Source organism: Cylas formicarius, unplaced genomic scaffold (assembly GCF_029955315.1).
Source record: "Cylas formicarius isolate icCylForm1 unplaced genomic scaffold, icCylForm1.1 PGA_scaffold_9__14_contigs__length_23061073, whole genome shotgun sequence".
NCBI classification, from domain to species: Eukaryota; Metazoa; Arthropoda; class Insecta; order Coleoptera; family Brentidae; genus Cylas; species Cylas formicarius.
The window spans coordinates 4337552-4361162 of NW_026844365.1; the positions used below are offsets into that span (position 1 = coordinate 4337552).

Here is a 23611-nt window from a genome sequence, read left to right on the forward strand (position 1 = left end):
TCAGAATTCTTATGTCGGACCTTTATCTACTGCAAATATAATCTATAGTCTTAAACAAGACTGTTGGTGTTTACAAATCGAAGAACTATGTAGAAGACACAAAAATTATTATTATTATTATTATTACAAAGTACAAAGTGCAGAGGAGAACCTATTATGCACATTGATAGTAGCATGAGAATATTATATATACCTATGTGAAACAATACAAGCGACATTTAAATACAGACACAACATCTGGGGGTAAACTGTTTCAATGTTCGAAAGTCCTGTTACTTATAAAATGCAGGCGATGTGAAGTCCTGAATTGACCACGTAGGCGTTCATCATTGCTTAAGTTGCATGCATGCTTAAATTGGTCATGCGCAAACCTACACATTTGAATGAGATCCCCTCGCAGCCGACGCTGCCTTAATGCTGGCAGACTAAGTATTTTGAGACGGTCATCGTAAGGTGTATATCTAAGTTGAAGTGGCCAGCGCGTAGTGGCTCGTTGCACTCTTTTCAGAACATCATAGTCACGCAATAGCCATGGGGAAGCAAATTCCAGGATGGGTCGAACGTAAGTGGTGAAAAGCCTGCAAGCGATGCGAGGAATAGAATTTTTAAAAGTCCTTTTTAACAAAAATAATGCGCAGTTTGCTTTCTTGGCAATATTTGACACATGTACAGACCACGCAAGATCATTCAGCGCCAATAGCCAAGTTGAACACCACTTGGAAATAGTATTCAAGTCTCTCTGCAATACGTGCGCATTTGTTGAAGGATTTTCAAATAATTTGGTGTCATCAGCATAAGCGCTCACATGAGAGTCAATGCTGGAGAGAAAATCCATGGTGTACACTAAAAATCGCACTGGTCCCGGCGCCGATCCCTGGGGAACAACACTAGGCACGTTTTGTGGCAGTGAAAAAGCGTTAATATACAAGAAGAATGTAGTCAATCGACAGGCACACAAGACAAAAATGATTATTTTCAAACTTACCTGTGAGATAAATAGAATACAGTACAGAACTATCCAGTGAAAACAGCCTCACAGGGTCAAAGCTCGAGAATCAGGTACATAAATATAATATATACGAACACATTGCAATTTAGATTAAACTCTTAAGAACTGACTGATGTAAACGTTTCTACTTATTCGAAAATACATCGCAGCATCAATGCTTAATCAAATTTAAATATCTGTTTCCGTTTCAAATAGAAATTCAAGTTTCTTCAAATATTCGTTACGGTCCATCTCAGGAGAGACTTACCTAATGCAGAATAAACAAAAATAAAGTAGTGTAAAATACTTAAAACTTCAAAGCAATGAATGCACTATATTTTTGGTCGTACAATTACAAATAATCGATAATATTTGTAGGTTATTTTAATTACAGTAATATAAAAAACAAAAAATATCTATTAAAATAAATAAGAACTAAAAGTTCAGATTTTTGCGAAATAATGTATTTTTACATGACAATTGTTTCGACACCGCGTCTTTATCAAATTTGGTAGACACGGTGTTGTCGAAACAATTGTGATGTAAAAATATATAATTTCGTGAAAACCTGAACTTTTAGTTCTTACTTATTTTGATAAATGAATTTTCATCAAGTAAAAGCCACCTTAGTTCAAAATATCTATTATATTCTTATTTTTACAACTGCGTCGTTTCTCTTCTGCACAGTGTTCACTAATGTTTTACAGTATTCGGGTTGAAAGTAATCCCAATTTTCCTGAAGGTTCTTGGTTCTGTTTTACTTGGTCTGTCTATGTAATTGTCTTCAAACCAATTCACAGGCCCTTGCAGCTCTTTCGGTAGATCGTTCGAAAGCTAATCAACAGCGTTATCCAACTGGTAGCTTGTAGAGAAAAATCTGGTTCGTTGTTATACCTCTAAGTTCCTACTACTTGGTAAGGCTTCTTTGCAAATGTTAAGCCAGATAAAAGAAGCAGCCACAGATTGCATCTTGAGGAAATTCTTCTTGAAAGGAGATGACAATATCCTTGTTAGTTGCATTTCTGGATTCAGGGAGGAGCAGATTTGCAGGTTCCGTCTATGTAAAAAGTTGTGTTTTCCAGAAATCTGTAAACAAACAATAACAACTAACCTAAGGCTTGTTATCTTCCATATAATCAAAGTCCTGTCGTCCACGGGACCACTATCTGCTAGCAAAAACCTCCACTCTGTAGAATTTGTGCTGTACACTATTCTCGGTGCGGATGGTGGTGCATGCATTTGGTTGCGTTGCTTCCTAACAATTTTCTTCAATGAAGCAGGCTTGGGCATGGTGATCTGAGCAGTTTGTGAAAAATTGTGCACACAATGGTTGATAACCTGGCCTTGCACCTGTCTTTCTGTTCACATCTGTAGAATTGGACTAGCTGAGCGCTACTCGACTTATCAAACACAAATGAGAAGCCATCTTGATAGCTTTTGGCTTGACGCTTTTGTTACTGACTTGGATAGTTTTGGTTAGTTTGTTAACACAAGAACTCGATTTAAAACTGAAATTCTTAATAATTGCTTTTTTCTACTCCCGTCTCTAAAATGCCTTATTACACACCGATCTAGCGTGCGGGAAGCTTCACTTTACCACATCAGTTTCGGTTCCCACGGATCCGAGCCACTTCGGGTATTGCCGAGATTTTACAGCAAGGCTTTGGAAGCAATCGGATGTTTTCGGAGATATTTATATATTTATAATTCTGACGGTCATCTCAGTGAATGTATTCGTGATGTTTTGCGAAAATGTACCCAAAAACTAACGGTCATAGAAACAGGATAGTATGCAACACGTTCGGTAAACTTATTAAGCCACTCGTTTATAAAACACCCGCTCCACTGCGCTCCGCTAGTGTCAAATAAACTTGTGAGTCAAATGAAGTTTACCGCACTTATTGCGGTATATACTTTATACCTATTTTGTAATGAAAGATTCTTATTCATAGATACACACAAAACATAAAATATAAAACATGAATATGGCAGTTTACATTCCACAGTGATGTAGAAAAAGTGTAGTATGCAACACAAAAACAATTTGTTAAATACTTTCATGATGCTCTAATAAATTATATGGTTGAGGGCGTCTTAATTAAGTTTCGCTTAAATTGGATAGGTATACAAAAACTTTATGTACACTAGTACGGCTTTGATTATGAAATACTCTTACCGGGTCAACTTTACTGACGTATTTACAAAATTTGAAAAAAAAATTATTATCTTAAAAAAATTTTTTCATTTCCAATTAAACCAAAAAACATTGCGTGGAGTTCTGAATGCTAAATACGATGTCAAAAGCGAAACTTTTAGTCCACATTATTGATAATAATATTTGATTTGAACAATGGAAAACATGGCGATTTGAATTAAATATTTTTTATACCTATAAAATTAAACTGTGTTACAAATTAGGTTTGTAACACAACTCTGATATGTAATTTACCTATTTCATTCAAAATACTAAAAACTCCCTTAATGCAAAATGTTCAATATTACAGGAAGTAGTCCATGATTCACCTTAATATTTTTACTGCTTTAGGACAACTCTGTGGTATCTTTTTCGTCATTTGAATAAACAGGTTCTATATTGACATTTCGTTTATCACTAGTTAGCCTTCAGAAGAAGTAGAAGTTACATGGACTCGGGAAGAAGAAGAAACATCGTAAGCTGTTGTACAGGAGGATCTTGAAGGTATCAACCAAGAAGTGTCGAGGATGATGCACACAACCGCAAAAGTAATCAACAACGCTAAAAGTACGAGCTAATTTCATAACCAGGAATAGAGATGAAGAGGGATTTCCGGCCTCACCAATTTTAGTGGTGCAAGAACGTAAACTACTTAAATTTGTAATAATAATCTGTTTAAAATAGAATATTGATTTATAACCATGTTCAAACACATTTGATATGAAGCATTTAAAAGTATACCAATCAGTCTCATCAACAACTATAAGGTACATTAATAAAATATCAGTCAGTTTCTAAAGCAAATTGATAAAATTGGCAAGCTTTATTCGACTATTTACTCTTAAAGGAAGTAACAATAATGCTACTTGGAACAAGACTTCTTAACTGCATGGTAGAGAAGCATGAAAGAAGAAAGCAGGTGGAAAGCTTTTGTGTAGGAGGATCTTGAAGGCATCAACCAAGAAGTGTTGAGGAAGATGAATTCAACCCCAGAACTAATCAATATCGTTAAAATCCGTAAGCTCGAATACACTACTTTCATAACCCAATGCAGGAATAGAGTTGCTAATAACGCCATAGTAGAAAATACTATAAACTATAATAAATAATGACTAGGGGGTTCAAGAGAGCAGCGTTTAACGATTAAAAGAACCGTGCATTATTGAACGGGTGTCTCACAACAAGAAACATACCTTCAAATTGCTTTTGAAAATCCTGTCCACTTCGCCATGAATTCAAAAATTTACGCCGCAATACTTTCGCGAAGATGCCGACTTCGGGTTTCGCGTTTTCCGCATAAACTGAACAACCAGTACTTATTGTTTGGCTTTTCGCTGTATCGGATAATTAGGATTTGTTTATTTGTGTGCCACCGTTATGTTTAAGGAATCCGTATCCGATGGTGAAACCTTGAAGGTAATTCGTGTGACTGTACGTATAATTTTATACCGAGTATGGTTAAAACACTGTTCGTTAAAAACGCTCAACGCTCAATTCGAATCTTCGCTTTTGACGTTGTTAATGTTAATGTGCTACAAAAACAACAATAAAGGACTTTTATTGTAGAACATAAACAATTACAATTTTCCTGGCATACTTAAAGAGTTCTTCCACTTGTCTCAAGAAAGTTTCAAGTCGGAGAAGATAAATAAAATTACCGCACGCTGTAATTGTCAATGACGTCACCGAATCTAGACTGGAAATCTCAAAAAAGCAGCGTGTGTACATAAAACAAAAATGGACGATTCCAAAATTTTTGATGGAAACATGTTTTCGTGAAACCCAAAATAACCATACAAAAAAATTCAAAATTAAAAAAAAAACTTTGTGAAATTTGATTGCACTTTTCTGTAAAATTTGAAGTCGATATCTGAAAATTTAGGACACAATATATTACTTAACCTTAAATTTTCGCTGCCTATAGTTATGGCCAATTTTCAATAATATGGGGACTTATTTTTCAGTTTTTTTGAATATGTGGCTCACCCTGTATCTTTTGGAAAAAATAATAGGAAGAAAACCTTATGGGATCAAATCTTCTGCGTCTTCTCATTCAAAAATTTGTTAAGTTGTAGTTTTTTTTCTTAGACCCTTGCAAACGCGATTCCTAATTTTTTTATCATACTTCCCGACCACCCAGCCCCGCCAATTTTACTAGGTTCCGTTATCGTGTTTGTAAATTAATTTGATTTAATTAGACAGAAAAATAGGTACTAATCAGTAACGTTTTTTTATTAAAAACTTGCGCAGGCTACTGTAATATCTTTTACAAAACTTCTGGATTTCTCCTGTGTCGAACTTGAAGCTCATTTAGCTCTGAAGAAGCCAACAGAATGATTCGCGAAACGTCAGCAAGTTCGACTCAGCAAAAACTTTATAAGGGGTGTTTTTCGATGTATAGAAATTTAAGTTGCAATAAAACAACGATGGATTATTCGATTGACATGAATTTTATTTATCCGAAAGATAATCTTGTGGCATTACATTTTAAATATGATTTCTGCCATATGACCGCCACGGCGGGCGCGGATGTAGTCCAATCTGGACGTCCAATTTTCGATGACTTTTTCCAACACGGCGAATGTTGTCTCGTTTGTGGCTTATTCGCATAGACCAATGACTTTACATAGCCCCACAGAAAGTAGTTTAGCGGCGTTAAATCACAAGATCTTGGAGGCCAATTCACAGGTCCATAACGTGAAATTAGGCGGTCACCAAACGTATCTTTCAATAAATCGATTGTGGCACGAGCTGTGTGACATGTTGCGCCGTCTTGTTGAAACCACATCTCCTGGACATCATGGTTATTCAATTCAGGAATGAAAGAGTTATTAATCATAGCTCTATACCGATCACCATTCACTGTAACATTCTGGTCATCATCGTTTTTGGAATAAGTACGGACCAATGATTCCACCAGCCCATGAAGCGCACCAAACAGTCAGTTTTTCTGGACGTAACGGTGTTTCGACATACACTTGAGGATTAGCTTCGCTCCAAATCCGGCAGTTTTGTTTGTTGACGTAGCCATTCACCCAGCAGTGCGCTTCATCGCTAAACAAAATTCGCTTATGAAAATCGGGAACAACGGCAATCTCGTTTTGGGCCCATTCGACGAATCTACGCCTTACTTGATGATCGTTTGGCTTCAATTCTTGCACGAGTTGGATTTTGTAAGCACGTAAACCAAGATCCTTCCGCAAAATCTTCCATAAAGTGGATGGACACAGATCCAATTCCTGTGCTCAATGGCGGATGGTCTCATTCGGGTCTTCCTCAATGCTACGCTCTACAGCAGCAATAGCTTCTTCTGTACGCACCGTAAGGCGTCTCTGGGGATGCGGGTTATCAATAAGAGTAAACGTGGTGCGAAAACGTTCCATGGTTAATCGAACTAACTGCTCTGATGAACGATTCTGTCGAGGATAAAATGGACGTAGTGTGCGATACAGAACCATTATTTTCAAAATAAAATTGCAGTATTTACAAGCGTTGTTCAGGCGTGAGTCTATTCATGATGAATTGTCAAACCAAACTGAGAATAAATCACTTGACAGCTGTTAAATCGGTCTCCATCTTGAACAGTAATGCCAACTTAAAGTTCTATACATCAGCCCCGACGGCCAGAAGCTTCGCCAAAATTTGTGTAAATTTATTTAAAGTTAGTCAAAAATAAGTCGACTTGCTATGCTTTCAAAAAGAATAGATTTCATCGATTTTTCGCAACAAGTTAGCCTGATCATTTAAAGAACAAATCATATTTGAACAATGGTTCTTGAGAGACATGCAGTTTTAAGATTACGACTAAAAGATCAAGTTGACTTACCCTCGTATATTAACATTACAGCAACCAAAATTTCATGGGCAACAACAAAGTCACACATAAAAAACTTAATATAAAAATTATTAAAACAAATATGTGCCAAATTGTTGTGTTATCGCGGGTTTTTGAATTTTGAAAAGCTTCGGGAATCGGTTCTCATGTAAATAATAAATTAGGTTGTCGAGATGACTTTTTCGCTTTGCTGGGATCGACGCGACCCGAGAGATATTACCTAAATATTTTTACCGCCAAGGCGGACGGGAAGAATGTTTGAGAAATCTCCTCTATAAATCCAAAGTTGAAAGCTTACGCGGCAACGAGAAACTAAATTAGGAGAGCGAGGGCTGCTGCAGTTACACTTTGAAAATATGTTGGAAACTTTTATTGTTTTTTTTTTTGCAATATGAGTTATTTAGACTCACAGAAATACAGGATTTGTATTTTTTTAAGAAAATAATAATACCATAAAATAAGTTAGTGATTAAGCCGAGGTTAAACTTAATTTCTAGTGAAAAAATAAGTAATAAGGGAATAATAATGAAAATAGGAAAAAGGCTAAAATTTGACATGATAAGATTTTTGGTTGAAGTGTAAAATTGACAAGAAATATAAAACAAAAATCAAAAATTCACAAAAAATACGAAAAAAACCTTATCGAGTTTTAAACATTAAGATATAATGTAAAGTCATAATGTCTCAGCTCAAAACGGCGTATGGAGCATAGAGATGGTCTACAAAATGCTCTTGAAGATCCTCAAACCATCGTGGAAGGTTTGTTAGTTTTTTAAGAGCGGGTTGTTCTTACTCGCACCGCTTGCAATAATGTAGATTTGAACGCGAACACCATTCATTTCTATCCAATTACCGAAAATGAAACAATTACAGCTTCAACGAAATTCAAAAATAAAAGGACCTCAGCGCCTGATGGAATTCGGTCTTGATATCAGGTGATAATTAATCTAGGGCTTGGAACTTCTAAAAGTGGTGGAACAAGTCACGTACGTAATTATATCTTATGTAATTTCTCAAAAATACTAGAAGTTGTTTTGTATGCAACAACAAGAGAACTAGATAATCAAGGGCAGGTAGATGTCGTATATACCGATTTTAGTAAGGCTTCTGACAAAATTACAAGCTGCTTTACTTCAAAATGTTTCAAAGAAATGACCTGACTGGCAGGACACAATACTGTAATCGATAGAAATCTAACAAATACGTCACAACATCAGGGGTGCCACAGGGTTCTAATTTAGGACCCCTCTTGTTTCTAATATTTATTGACGACGTTTCAGTTCTCAGCAATACGCAATTTTTATTTGCGGATCACTTAGAAATGTAGTCCTCTATTTCCTGTGTAGCTGACTGCATTATTTTACAGAGTGCAGTGGATGTATTGTTCGACCGGTGTAAGTGTAAGATGAAATTTTCTGTAATTCTCAATCGTCTTACAGCGACCAAGGATCTGGGCGTGCATTCCGATCAAAAACCTACATTCGTGAATCACACAGCGAGAATTCTATGTGAGGATAATCGTAATTATGGTTATTTTGTGGCCTTTACTTGATGAAAATCCATTTATCAAAATAAATGAGAACTAAAAGTTCAGATTTTCACGAAATTATATATTTTTACATGACAATTGTTTCGACAACACCGTGTCTTTATTTATACCAAAAAATGACCATAAAATCTTAATTAATTTTGTTGTGAGAATTTAAGTTTAATAAAGGATAGGTTTTTAAATCTAATTGATCGTTAAGCAATACATTTGAATGATCCATGGCTTCCAATAAATTTAATTTTCTATTTTTTGTGGCTGTATATATAGTAGCAAGCAGTTTGTAAATATTACATTTGATAAAGACACCGTGTTGTCGAAACAATTGTCATGTCAAAACATATAATTTCGTGAAAATCTGAACTTTTAGTTCTAATTTATTTTAGTTTGAAAACGCTTTGCTTAATTTGGGGTCTAAATAGAAACGCAACGGATATTTGGACTGATTTATCTAAGGTATTTAAATCTTGTTGCAAATTCTATTTACGTATAAAGAAATATACGCTTGTCCATTATTTATTTTGCAAAATGGAATTTCTAAATGAAAAAGAAATTACAATGTTGCCATACTTCTCTCATCATCACTTTTCTCATTTTTTTCAACTGCAAACCACCTATATTATGGTATGCCTAGATGGACCATTGGAAGGCGAATTCAACGATATATAACATGATTTGTGTAGAAATCACCGTTTCTGAAAGTACGAAGGCTAATTTCCCAATAAAATTGACTCAAGACTAGACCCTTAAAAAATCTGCAACGAATTTCGAAACATCCTGTAGAATTCTGCAATAGCAATTGATCATATATTAGTAAATATCTTTGACGTTTGTTTATTCCAGCATTTACACTATTAATTATTTTTCTTTATTGCTTGTTGAATAATATACTATTATCTCCTTAGCAGTTCTTACAAAATATTTTTGTTTTATGAGAGATCTTTATAAAATATATAATTTATAAGTATAGAGTTTAGTTGAACAGGAACATATTGCAGGAAAAAATATGTGGTGTTGCAAATTTAGTATTTCTGAAAAAGAAATGCAAATCAAAATCATAGAGGTTATATAATATGACAGAAGAAATAGACTGATGTGCAAAAAACAATTTTTTTTGTATTGTATATTTTTTTAGTATATAGTGGTTTTAACCGATACATATTTCAAAATAAGTGAACTACTTTTTTTATTGAGCCCTCTATATATTATCTTAGCAAGTACACTGGTTATTGTATTTTAAGTAAAAGAATAAATTTTCGCTTATTTTCGAATCACCCTGTGTAACATTTATAATCAATCTACATTTTACATATAATTAACTAGAACTTTTCCACGTTTCTTTTCTATCTACCCAAATAAAAGTGTTATGGGGGACCATGAACATTGCTTTTTAGATGCTCCGACTGCATCAGTTAGACATTAATTTTCTGTCAAGTATGTCAGAACTGCCGCAGAAAAATAACTTATTTGTGATTGTCGCAGCAAGAGTGACACTTAATTTCTTGCTTTTCTTGTTGATCAAGGCAATCGGTTTTCAAATATGAGTTTAAACTTTGCGAAGGACCAAATTTCCTAACCTCGTCGACAAGATGGTCTCTTCTGTAGAAATCACGATGTAATTAATGAAAAGATTGAAAACGATTGCGAAAAAACGCAAGTTCGTTACTTTTGAAAATTGGCAAACAATCCATACTCACGTTAAGAGAAATTGCATTGCATAAGTCACATAGCTCAACAAATATTTGCTTCAGGTTTAATTCCATTATGACAGTAACTGTGGTTGCCAACTGTTGTTATTGTATCCAATAGTCGGATTTTACAACAATATTCTCAAGGAAGTGTATTGGGAAAGCGACTGTTGATATTCTGAAATAAAGTCTTCAATTCCCCACGTGTGATACATTAAAAGCCCCAACCCATAATCTCATACTCTTCACAAACCCTATATTTCTTTCCGCGTTGTTATAAATATTTCAAGGCATAGCAAATGTCAGATTCTTCCATCCAATTTTCGATGCATTTTTCCCGGACGATTATGAAATTCCGAAACGTAAAAATCCCGAATCGATTCGATTAAGTTTCGACGAGGGGTTTTTCTAAAAGCGAAGCGTGTTTGATAATGTCGCCGCCAAATCCGCGTCCCGCGAATAAAACTTTTAGCTTCTCCGTTTTTTGGGAGGCGTGGCTTTAACGGCGCGTTGATTTTGAGTTTCGCATTTGACGTTTAATTAATTTATCAAAACTTTAGATGTAATAGGTAAATAATTAACAACCACTGCAGAGTATTGGATAAGCGCCATGTTATAAAATGAACGATTAAGTGTACAATAATTGTTTAATAATTCGTGAAGGTTTTTGTTTGAATACTCCACTAAATAATATTGTCTCTTCTAAATTAAATCGTACGTACAGCTAGTTTCGTAAAAAACGAATAGAGCTTGAAAATTACACTTTATATTTTGGATTCCAGAAGAGGCAAATTTATGCAAACACTTTGAGTAATACAAATTAATACACTCAGTGAATTTATTTTCATGATGGGAAGAATTATTCTCTGAACTGTTTCATGAAGAAAATGATGAGTATCCAGAACACATGGAAGTAAAAGAGATCATTAATATTACTAAGGAAGAACAATCAAAGCAATCAAACGACTGAAAAAAAATAAAGCGCCAGGACCTGATGAAATCAGAGCGGAAATTCTTAAAGAACTGGAAGAAAGCCACAGAGACACCCTAGTAACAAAGTTGTTCAATAAAATCTATCAAAAAGTCAAGATAATGGCTTCTATCCTTCATCCCAATTCCTAAGTTTAGCAACGCCAAAAAATGAGAAGAACTTAGCACGATTAGCTTGATATAATATATAATCCTCAATGAAATACATCATCAACTAGAAGAACATACCGGGAAAACACAAATGGGATTCAGAATGGCCTAGGTGCCAGAGAAGCATTACTTGGAATTCAAGCATTGATCCAAAGAGCGACATTATCTGGGACGTGTTTCTTTGCTTCATTGGTTTTCTTCTGTATTTTTCTTATAACCAGTCATCGCGAATATTTTTATGGAAGCCTTTGAGAAGAAAGCTCTCGACACCTTCCATTCAAAACCAAAATTATGGAAACGCTACGTTGATGATACTTTTGTTATTTGGCCTCATGGTCAAGAATCTCTAGTAGATTTTCTTAGATATTTAAACTCTAACATTGAATTTGGAACTAATAACAACCTTCCATTCTTAGATCAATAGAAAATCAGCCCTAACATTGGGTCATTGTGTTTACAGAAAACCTACGCACACAGACCGATACCTTAATGCATTGTCACATCACCCCATCCTGCCCAAAATCGTAAACTCCCTTGTTTACAGAGCCCTGAATCTATCGCAGCCAGAGTCACTGAAACTAGAATTAAAACACCTTACCTCTGCTCTTCTTGCTAAGATGTTAAGCGTTCCATCACAAAATAGACCACCACAACAACCACACAAGCCGGAAGCAATCCCGCACTTGCCACTGTTGTCACATATCAAAAGTTCTAAAGAAATATAACGTCAAAACAAGATTTACCACTTGTCGAAAAATCTCTCACAATCTTCGATCCTTCATAGAGAAAATTCCGATTGAGATGCCAAGAGTTTACAGTATTCCAACATATGCGGAAAAGAAAATGAAAGAGCCTTGTGACTAAGACAAATAAACTCATAGGCAGTTACCGAACACAGACACGAAACCGGACATAAAATTTAATTGGATAAAACTAAAATTCTTGCATGTGTGAGACGATGTTTATGCCACTCATTTAGCTCCACCCCATCAAACATTATGAAAGCAGGTACAGAGTAAAATGCGAGCCAGTTTCAGTCAAGGTCCGAAGAAGCCAACAGGCGAAACTTTAGAAAGTTCGAGTCTACAAAAACCGACGCAGGGGGAATCCAGAAGTTTTATAAAAAGTATAAAGTATAAAAAGTAGCCTGTGCAAGTTTCTTTGAAAAAATAAAGTCCTAAGAATTACATAGATTTACCAACAGAATCGTAAATATATGAGAAGAATATGGCACGAGCTTAAACAAAGACCAAGATTATGATCATTAGCAAAAATCCAAACACCAAAGCTAATCGGAAAGTAGAAACATTTCCGTATGTTGGTTAGAAGAAAGATTGGATCATTCTCGGGAAATTATACTCCAATAGAAAAAGCACGCTCGGTATTCAACAGCTTCAGAAACATTCTCTGTAATATCAACTTTCATTTTCAAATACGGCTGCGATTCCTCAAATGTTGCGTGCTTTATGGTGTGGAGGTCTGGGCTCTTACGGCAGCTACACGTCTCGTGGACACACCATGTGAATAACGACACTATCTTGCAAAGAATGAATAAAAATAAAGAACTCTTAAAGACGATCATCACATTATGAGGACTGAAAAATATCAAATACTCCTCTTGTAATGCAGGGAAGACATCTTTTTAGGGCGGCAGTAGACAAAATTAGATGATAAGGCACTAGAAGAAGAAGAAGAAGTTCACGGGCTTCCCTGCCCACTATCATTATTATCAATTTACCATCAGATAAATACTATCACTAGTCACATTTTTCCTAAAATTGACGTCATTTCCAAAGTCTCCACAAAAACATTAATCATGTCTAATTCTCTGTAACGCAGAAATTAACTCGGCTTTCGCGAAAACAATTAACAGAAAGCAAAAATGAGTGGACGTTTCAAAAAAAAAAAAAAAAACGTACGCCGGGCAAATTGACTTTCAAATTTCCGTGTCCGCTCGCTTGTCCCTCGCCGGCCGTTCGGAGTGTGTGTGCATTGCGAGTTTTTAATTAGCCTTTGTGAACTCCGCGGGCCCGAATACGGCACTCGGGGAGAAATTGTTTTTCCAACCCCACGGCGGTAAGTGACAAAGCGCCGATTGGAGAGGGACTTTAAGAGACAATGGACGACGAGCACGGTAATAAGCGCTGAAAAGTTGGAAAATTTCAATAAAAGCGTCGCCCTTAGTCGGCGGCTATTTACTTGAGGCGCAGAAAGGGTCGCTATACAATTCTAACAAATTTGATTTTTAAGTATCGAAAAATGGGAACATGCGCTTTGGATTTCTTTTTCACTTAATTCAACGCCATTTTATCATTAGGGAATACTATGAAACCTTTTATATTCCAGGATTTGTAATAAAAAACTATAAGCTACCAACAAATATGACTCTATTGTTTCTCAAAACATTCACCCTGATGGTCATTGAATTGAATTGAATTGAATTGAATTGAAACCCAATCATCAAAGCGCTTTTGCCGCATCGATTTGGGCACCTCCAAGACATGCATTTTAAACGCATCAATCGCTTCTTCTGGCGTCCAAAATCGTTTCCCACGTAATTCATTCTTATGTCATTATGTAGTAGTAGTCTTTATGAAATAAATACTACTTGTTTTTAATACATATCCTAATTCATTCTCCACAAAACTTGCATACCATTGTTCCACAAATTGATATTTGCATTATGTTCAATGACCTCTATCCACTGATTAATTGGATCGAACTCTGGTATAAAACTTACAATTTCAATGTTCTTCGAAAAGTTATTGCAGTGGTTTGAAACAGACGAGTATACAGGCGAAGAAAGGGTACTCACCGCTCTGACAGGAGGCGTGTAACTTCTTATTTGGCTTATTACCTTACGAGTTTTATGATGCTTAGCTCTCAATTTACGAACTTCTTTTCTTGAATTGTCACAGGAAGACGAAGAACGGGAACTACCTCTTCAAGTCCCTCTAGATTCACTGGTTAGACTTCCCGATCGGTATCTTTTACTACTGTTTTTTTTTGGGCATATTTATTGCACGCAGTCTATGACAAAAAAAAACACAAATGATATGATATGATAAAGACACGGTGTTGTCGAAACAATTGTCATGTCGTAATATATAATTTCGTGAAAATCTGAACTTTTAGTTCTTATTTATTTTGATAAATGGATTTTCATCAAATAAAAGCCACCTCAGTTCAATTAATGAAATAAATACTACTTGTTTTTAATACATTTAATAGTTCGATCTAAACATTACATGCACGGCGAAGAGTTGTACTATTACATTCAAAGCTTTTTAATAACTGAATGACTCAACCCTAACTTTATCCTTTCGTGGGCCTCTAAAAGTGATATAAAACTAATAGTATTTACAATATGGGAACACGGGGTTGAGTCGCCGATAAAGGACGCCGACGGTATCGTTCTGGGTGAATGACGCGACGGCGCTGTGACGGCATTAGGTGCTAAATCAGGACTATATGGTGGATGGCTCATCAAATCAAAGTTTTTAATGCTCAAAAAGTTCTTTGTTTGCACTGTCGTTGTGGAGAGCGATTCGTCTTCGGCGGTTGGTTTTTGTAATTTCTTCGAAGACTTTCGGCAAACAAATGGTTGTGTACCATAGAGAATTGACTGTTTTCCCTTTCACCAAAGAAATAGTTGTATTTGTTTCGAGGTGCTTCGCACACGAACAACTTTTGTGGGCCTTATCTCATTATGAAAGACCCACACAGTCGGCTGCTCCGTACTTTCAGGTTCATATGCCTAGTCCAATGATTAATTTTTTGAGCTGATGTTAAATTGTGTGGAATCCAAGGCGAACAATTTTTTTAGGATGTTCACACAAAATGGTATGCATGCTGGGCCCACTAATGCCCAAAGATACCTCAATCTAGTGGTAAGTCACCTGACGATCCTGCAAAATCAGTAGAAGGGAGTAGAAAATAGTATATTATGCAACAAGTGCGGTAAACGGCATTTGACTCACTAGTTTACTTGAGGCGAGAGGAGCGCAGCTGACTGACATGACCGTTGTCAACAAGGCGTGGGAACTTTTTCCGAAAACATCCGATCCGATCCCGTAAAATCCCGAAAATGTCCGAAGTTTAAACACAAAATCTCGATTTTCTTAACTAGCACGCCTCACAAAAACCTACAACTTTTATTACGTAGATCATATATATATTTTTTTAATTTCCAATATTTACTCCCCTTTCTGCTTAATAAAATGTCATTTCTGTATAATATAATATGAAGTTGCACGTTCTACGCATTGTAACCTAATGTTATTTGTACCATGAATGTCCTGTCCAAGTGATATTCTGTGGTGAATGGTTAGCCACCAATACACGTAGGTAGAATTTTGGTTACTTGGTGCGTCCTAAGAAGCCATAAGGAGCGTTATTCTAATCTGTATTCAGTTAATACTCTCTGTGAACTAAGATGTTGATTTTTGTTTAACACTAGCAAACTCCTAAATACGACAATTTTTAAATTGTTGCCTGACAACTTAATACCTAAAATTTATTGTGGTGTCATTAAATAAAAAAAAAAACTAAGTGTAGATTTTCTTAAAGCTGAATTAATTGATAGCGATCGATTTCCTTTGAGTCTGGTCCTGCACTCTCTGTTGCTTATTGCTTTCCTGGTATCTGTTTTGCCGAAAACTGGTACTAATTTTCATCAGTTCATCACCTTTGCTGTTCCTGTTTGTGAACCTGAATGACAGAGCAATTAATGTATTTGCCATTGCCTGTATCTGTGATGGGTAGCGATGAGACTTAGCGTTCAGATATCTATTGGCGTGTGTTGCTTTTCTATGGACAGTGCGTTCCAAGTGTCCATCTCCGATCCTTGTGATGTACACATCGAGAAAGGCAAACTGTTATTTCCTTCAAGTTTCAAGTTTCAGAAGCTCCTCATTGCAAATACGTCATCAAAGTGACTTGTCCATGGTTTTAGCTTCAGATTTGCCGTTTCTATTGCTCTCTTTTCGAAGTAAATCAAGAAAATGTTGGCTAGCAGAGATGAGACAGATATGTCAATTGCTGCTCCATCTACTTGTCGATATATTTTCCTGTTGTATATAAAATAACCATTTTTCAGGCAGTGTCATGACAGATCCATTATATATGGCAGAAGATCTTCGTTATCTGTAAGCAGGAGTACTTCCTGGGACTAAGTTTCTGACATTTGACATCTGACATTTTATAGGAGGGGCGGCATTCTGAACGCCCTCTAGAGTGGTCTGGGGGCACAACGGGCTTATCTGGGTCACCAAGTGCTTGGACGCCCGCGAGGGCGCCCCCCTTTAATACCAATAACAATGCCAATAATCCTCGTTTATTGATGAACTCAGTATTTTGGACTTAATTGCTTTTTCCAAATATGTCGTGGGATCTCTGATGACCGGTTTATATATTGGGTCGTCCAAAATTTCCTCCATTTCCTGCTGGCATTATTATGATACTCTCGTTTAGATTCTTCAGTGCTTTCATTTCTTCTCTGCTTATGTTTGATTGTGGTGGTTTTGAATGTCTTAAAACTTTAGCGACATCATGCCATATTAACTCTGCACCTCGTTCGTCTCTTCGGAGCTATTGCAAAATTAAATCCTTTATTCAGACTTCTGTATCGGGAAGGTGGTATGCTGAAATATTATGAACCACTTGGCACTTGTCCCAAATAACGCTAATATTAAATATCACTGATCTACCTTTTAACGTTGACTCACCCTGTACCTACATATAATATTCTATATCTTGTTTTAACTGAAAGGAAATAAATAATTTAGTTTATAAAATCTGAATTGAAATATTCTTGTCAAATCAAAATATGTGGCAATATGGAGATACATTTTATAACTAAAAAAGTTATTTGGGAATCCTCGAATTAATATATATTTATATATATACCAAGATAGTTCAAGAAATATGATTAGTAAGTATTCTGGTCAGCTTCAATTTGATATTGGCCAACACCATCACATTCTGCCAAACTTTTCTCACGTTCGGATCGAAATGTACGCTTATAAATAGCTTTCCTGGAAGCACTTAGGAAGCACACAACCCCTAAACTTGTCGCTATGCAATTAAACGCGCTCCGTGTGCCGAATCTGATGAAGGGAATGACGTCACGGCTTTAAAGTTTCACAAAAAAAAAATGAAACAGGTCCAGTGATTTTGCTTTCGGCTCCCAACGGACTAATGGTGAGAGTTACTTTTCGATTACCTGGTTTCGTAAACCTGATAACATACCTACGTTATACAGGGTTATTCAAACATTCTGAAACTTTTTTATGCATTTGAACTTTTAAAGAAATATAATTATAATTTTTCTCGGAACCCGTACAGCTAAACACTTGAATATTAGGTACCGATCTATTTTCACTGCGAGTTATAAGCAAAAACTCGAGCGAATTAAAGTAATCACATTTCATTTGAGTAGCAGACTCTAGCCGGTCAAGAAACGTTTCCTGTAAAAAAATAACTGACACGTCTAGATGTATTTTGATTTCTCATTTTATTGCACGTTGATAGTTGCATTTATTCGACAAAGCAAGGTGGCACATAATTAAGCTAACGCAGATATCACGAATTTGTTTTACATTCATGATGGGTGTCAAAGAATTGTTTCAAAAACGTCCAGAAGATTTAATGAACAATATCCGCATTTGCCATCAATGGATGAGAAAAGCGATTTCGACAGACATTTCGTTTCAACGTGTTTTGTTTGATGATGAATAATAAAATAGGTTTTTGTATCTACAACGAGAATTTGAACGAGGAAAAATATTTTTATATTTTAGACAATTTACCACTAGCGTTGCATCGCGGATGTTTGTACCAACTGGATAGAGCTCCGACTCATTGCACAAATAGAGTAAGTCAAGAATTATGTTTAAAACCGATGGATAAGGCGTCTAGGTTAATGGAATTGGCCACCGGGTTCGCCAAATATTACCCCGGTTGATACCAACCTTTGGGGGCGCTATTAAAAAAAAAGAGTCTATTAAACTCCAGTTCCAACAATAGAAGATTTAAAACGCCATGTCAGACAAGCTTTTCAACAACTTGATCGAAACGAAATTCCAGGGGCAACAGTTTCCAATGTTATGTAGTCAATCCATGGATGTCTTAAGCATAATATCTAGTGGTATGTCATTAAAACAATTTCAAACCGTTTATTAGTCTTCAACACTAGTTTTGTGTATAACAGCTTCAATGAGTATTAAATTTTTATTGGCATATGTATTTTCTTCCAGTTTCAATGTCACAATTACTCATTTGAACGCGTTAGTTTAATATAATATTAAGCTTATGTATGTCAAAGATCAATTTGTTTACGTCACCATGACCGGCCAGAGCCCTGCTATCCAAATATTTTGTTTTTTTTGCTTATAACTCGAAAACCAGTGAAAATAGATATACCATATTTTGGTACTTTTAGATGGCTCATTTAAAATTGGCACGTAACATGGACCTTTATATCTTGTCAATTGAGCCTTATCTTATGAAGTTAATTCTAATATTATGTTATGATGAAGCAATTCAATAGGAGACCGAAACCAAAAACTCAAGTGTTTAGCTGTACAGGTTGTGAAAAAAAAATATTATTTTATATCGGGTTGTTGGTTGCCAATTTCTTAAAAAATGCTTTTTATCTCGGAAAATGTTCAAAATAGGTAAGGTATATGTCATATAAAAAAACTTCAGGATGTTTCGAATGTTAATAAAATACAAGGTGTTCCATTCAAAAAACGAAAGTTAATATAAACAGCTTTGAGAGACAATGGACGGCGATCGCAGCCATAAGCGCTGAAAAGTTGGCAAATTTGAATAAAAGCGTTGCCTTTAGGAGGGGGATTTACACTTTAGATGCAGAAAGGGTCGCTTTAAAACGTTAACAAAATCTCGATCTTAAAATATCGTGGAACTGAGAACCCGAAAACCTACCAACTGTTCGTTACTCTTCTAAAACCTCCATGTCGCTTAAATGAAGTTACTTTTACTTTTACCTCCCATTTAACAACTACAACCTTCATAAACCATAAACAAATTTTATAACGACATTTCACAGGCCAACAAAAATTTAGTGAGTTAGTATTTCTCATGTTTTTGGAGTTGTATTGACCGATCTAATGAAACACGAATGAATGTCTTCTTGTTTCCATCACGCAACATTCGCAAAATTGAAATTGCTAAAACACTGGCATATATTTTGAATAAATTAACGTTAGGAACAGCTATGGTTTCTCCATCATCACCAGTCATCGAGAATATATTTATGGAAATCTTTGAGAAGAAAACTCTCGACGCCTTCCATTATTATTGTGGAAAAGCTACGTCGATAATACTTTTGTTATTTGGCCTGATGGTCAAGAATTATTAGAAACTAATAATAATCTCTCATTCTAAGTTATCTCTTGTTTATAGAGCCGTTAAAACTACCTGACCCGGAGTCACTGAACCCAGAATTAAAACACCTTTCATCTACTCTTCTGTTCAATAATTTCCACATTAAAGATGCTAAGCTTTTCATAACATGAAAACTAGATTTACCACTTGTCCAAAAATCTCTGAACATCTCCGATACGTCAAAGACAAAATTCTGTTTGAAATGGATACTATAATCGATAGAAATCGATAAGCAACCAACCAATCTTAATCGCGACCTATCACCAATTTCAGTTGAGTTCTTAAGAAGCCAACAGAATGATTGGCGAAAGGTCTGAAAGTTCGACTCAACAACAACCAATGCAGGAGGAATCCAGAAGTTTAGTAAATAGACATACTATCCTTATTGCCTATATTTTGGAATTCCTACGATATGGAGAGAGCCAACAAATCACCATGAAGACTGCTATTTCTGCATGGTCATGGATATAATACTAAACATTTGAAAAACATCTGAGAATCCAGCCAATTTAGTAGAAGATATAACTACCTGAACCTCAAATAGATGAAGATACCGCGGTAATGGTGGTGATATGTGGAGTGTTTCTCAGCAACCACAGTAATTTTCACAATCAGAACTTAACGACTTGAGTGAGAGTTTTAAGTTTACCTAAGGATTCCGAAATAAAAATTTATTGGCACATAATCATTCCTAATCTAATAAAGAAACCTGCTACAGACTACAATTCTGCGGACTAGAGGCTTTTTATTGACTCATCCAAGTCTTAAAAATATTCCTTTTAAACTACGGGAATGTTCTTGCTTCTCATTCTGTGCAAATGCAATGCAAAATTAAAGGAAGGAAATTTTGTAGGTCTTCAAACAAGGCGATTAATGGAAGATCAAGACATTACTGATGTTGTAAAAGGTTTTCTAGGAAACAACAAATATATAAATTACAAAGAAAACATGTTCGAGAATATTGGAGAAATGTGATGCAACATGAGTATACAACTACAATTTTTACACTTATATTTGGACTAATTTCCCGAATATCTTGGTACCGTGAGTAAACAACAAGGTGACAAGTTCCTCGAAGATATAAGAGAAATAGAATGCAAATATCAAGATCGATGGACTGTTGCAATTATTTCGAAAAACTTCCAACCCGTTCCTGCAAACTCGATACTGCGTACTCCAGACCACAGTTACCACTGTCCTTGTCGCCTTCGGAGCTGTTCTTTCGCATGTTGACCTCATAGTTTTCGTGAATAAGCACCAGTGTTTCCAGGTTAGGGTTGATACTTGATACTTGACTTCAAGTTAGTTCGAATCGTTTTTACAGGGTGAGTCAAAATCAAAAACAGTAATTTTCGTGGTATATTAGGTACTCCTATTAATGGGTCTTTCAGTTTTATTAAGCACTCCTTATACCGAAACTTAGTTTGTTTTAAGGTATACAGGTTTTTAGCACCACTATTCCAAAACTAACCAACACGTCAAAAATCTGTCAAATAATAAGACAAAAATAAAATCAAAAAGGTAAATTTTTAATTAAGTGAAAAAAAAATGTTTTCATATCGCGCATTTATATCCTTTGGTTTGCTATAACTAAGCCATTCCTAAATCTGAAAACATTTCTGAATTAATTAATAACCTTTACCACATGTTTCAGTTGATGCGTAGTTTCTGGCGCAGTCAAAAAACCTTATTTGCGAGGGTAGAGTTCCATTGTTCTTGTAATAATCTTATTAATACCGGTCCCCTTTCTGTAATTGATAATTGGTTCTATTTACCTTTCCAATTGTAATTACCAAGTCCAATCAACGAGTTGTTTTGAGGTGACCCCCATTTATTATTGGATGACAACTTATTCCAAAATTGTTTGGATGCGTTTTTACTTTTAAAATATTATGTTTCCATATATAAAGTATTCTATATATAAAAGTATTTTAGTGGAAAGGCACCAATTTTCTTATTTTAAATAAAACATCCTGTAGTTAAAGAGATTTTTCATTTCGATTTCTGGGCCGTTTTATTTTTTATCACTCCCCCGTATTAAAAATCGAATGGTGTAATATCAAGGGACCTCGGAGGCCAGGGTTGAAAGGACAATCCTCAAATTGGAAATTGATGCACCAATTTGCTGGAAATACATATCCTGTCCCACACTGAAGTGGAGATTCTCCATTAGTTCCATTAGTTTATAGTTATTGGGACCAAGGCAAATTTATAAATGACTTTCTCTGAAGAAGATTTTGTTCACCACCAATGGGGTTGTATCTTCTCGGATAACTGATTCTCATATTGGTGAAAATTTGCAGTTAATATTGTTTAGTTGTTTATAGATTTCCATAGAGTTCGTTGATAGAAGAATTGATTACAAAGTAAGAATATTAATTTTATTGAAGAAGACTTAACGTCCAGTGTCTTTTACACAATCAGGTCTGATTTTTTATTGATAAGAGTATCTAAGATTGGAAGGTTATTGATAGTTTCGAATTCAATGGCATAAACGTTCTCGACGATGAATTTGACCGTTCCAAGAAAAAAGGCGAGAAGGTTTGATTTCAGATTCTCTGATTTTAATATATCTAAAATAATGTTAGGAGTTTCAGGGCCATGGGCATATGTCGAAACTAGCCAAAATGTAGTGCTCCAATGGTTTTTAAATTTTCAATGAAATGAAAGCAAACCCCGCACTTGCCACTGAAGTCCTTCCTTCTATTCAAACCATCACTGACCACATATCAAAAGTTCTAAAGAAATATAACGTCAAAATCAGATTTATCACTTGTTCAGAAATCTCTCTACATCTTTTATCCGTCAAAGACAAAATTCCATATGAGTTTACGGCATTCCATGCATATGCGCCATAGTATGCATTAGAAAGATCGGACAAAAAATATCAATTATCAATTAGAAAAATATCAAAGAACATGAAAGAGCCTTAAAACTACGACAAATAAACTCACCGAACACAATCACGAAACCGGGCATAAAATGTTATTTGGCGCTCCTTTAGCTCCGCCCCTCAAACAATATATACTTTCTGGGACATCCGGTATATTTGTTCAGGAATACCACGAGAGTGCTTATATTAATTATTTTAATGTTTCTGTGTTCGTGTTTGACTTGCTATAGTGTACCATGTAGAATTATTATTATAATTAAGCTGCAATGTTCCTAATAATTAATTTTGACCAAGTTAGACTAGATTTTGGTTTTATATGATTCAAGGGAGTCAAGGAACTCTGGAACTGGCCATCCAGATAACCTGATTTGTACCCACTGAATGGTTGTATATAACGAAATTATTGAAATGTAATAACGATTGTTCTACTACTTTCAATTGAAGTTTAAAAAGTATTTGGACATAAATTATGAGTAATGGTAATGATTTCGTTTACCTTCATTTTGTATGTCCGGTTTCTTGTGTGTCTGCTTTTTTATGCCTTTCATTAATTGTTACGTTCTAAATTCAATTATCTTGATTTGTTCACGTGTTCACTTTGTTTCTAAAAACAAAAGCACAATACATTTAGAAACAATGCAATGTACAATGAGTCATAGATATTATCGTATAACCCAACAATCCGGTTCAAGGTTAGAGACACTTGATGAATTGCTGATCTCTAGCCAACACTGCGAGATTTATAGCGTCCGACACCACATATTTCATTTTTGAATCTGACCACCCTGTATCTCACAAGACGTTTACCCTAAAATCGTCTTCTTAATTATTAATATATTATGTAAAGTATCAACCATCAGGTTGCAAATCGAATTTCTATTTGATGTTATTATAATTTATTTATTTATCAAATGCGAT

The 23611-nt window shown here is 35.4% G+C and overlaps 1 protein-coding gene across 4 annotated transcripts in view; it reads right to left on the reverse strand.

Annotated features, from left to right (window-relative positions):
* The window catches only part of LOC132707442 (octopamine receptor beta-2R-like), a 93313-nt gene that overhangs the window by 22608 nt on the left and 47094 nt on the right, over nucleotides 1-23611 (reverse strand). For 2 of the 4 annotated variants that reach the window (XM_060679304.1, XM_060679303.1), the window contains exon 1: nucleotides 4376-4505. The exons of the other annotated variants lie outside the window; for them this stretch is intronic. The gene's annotated coding sequence lies outside the window, so the exon portion shown is untranslated. Of the gene's footprint in view, nucleotides 1-4375; nucleotides 4506-23611 lie in introns of those variants that run through there. 4 annotated transcript variants of the gene reach the window in all.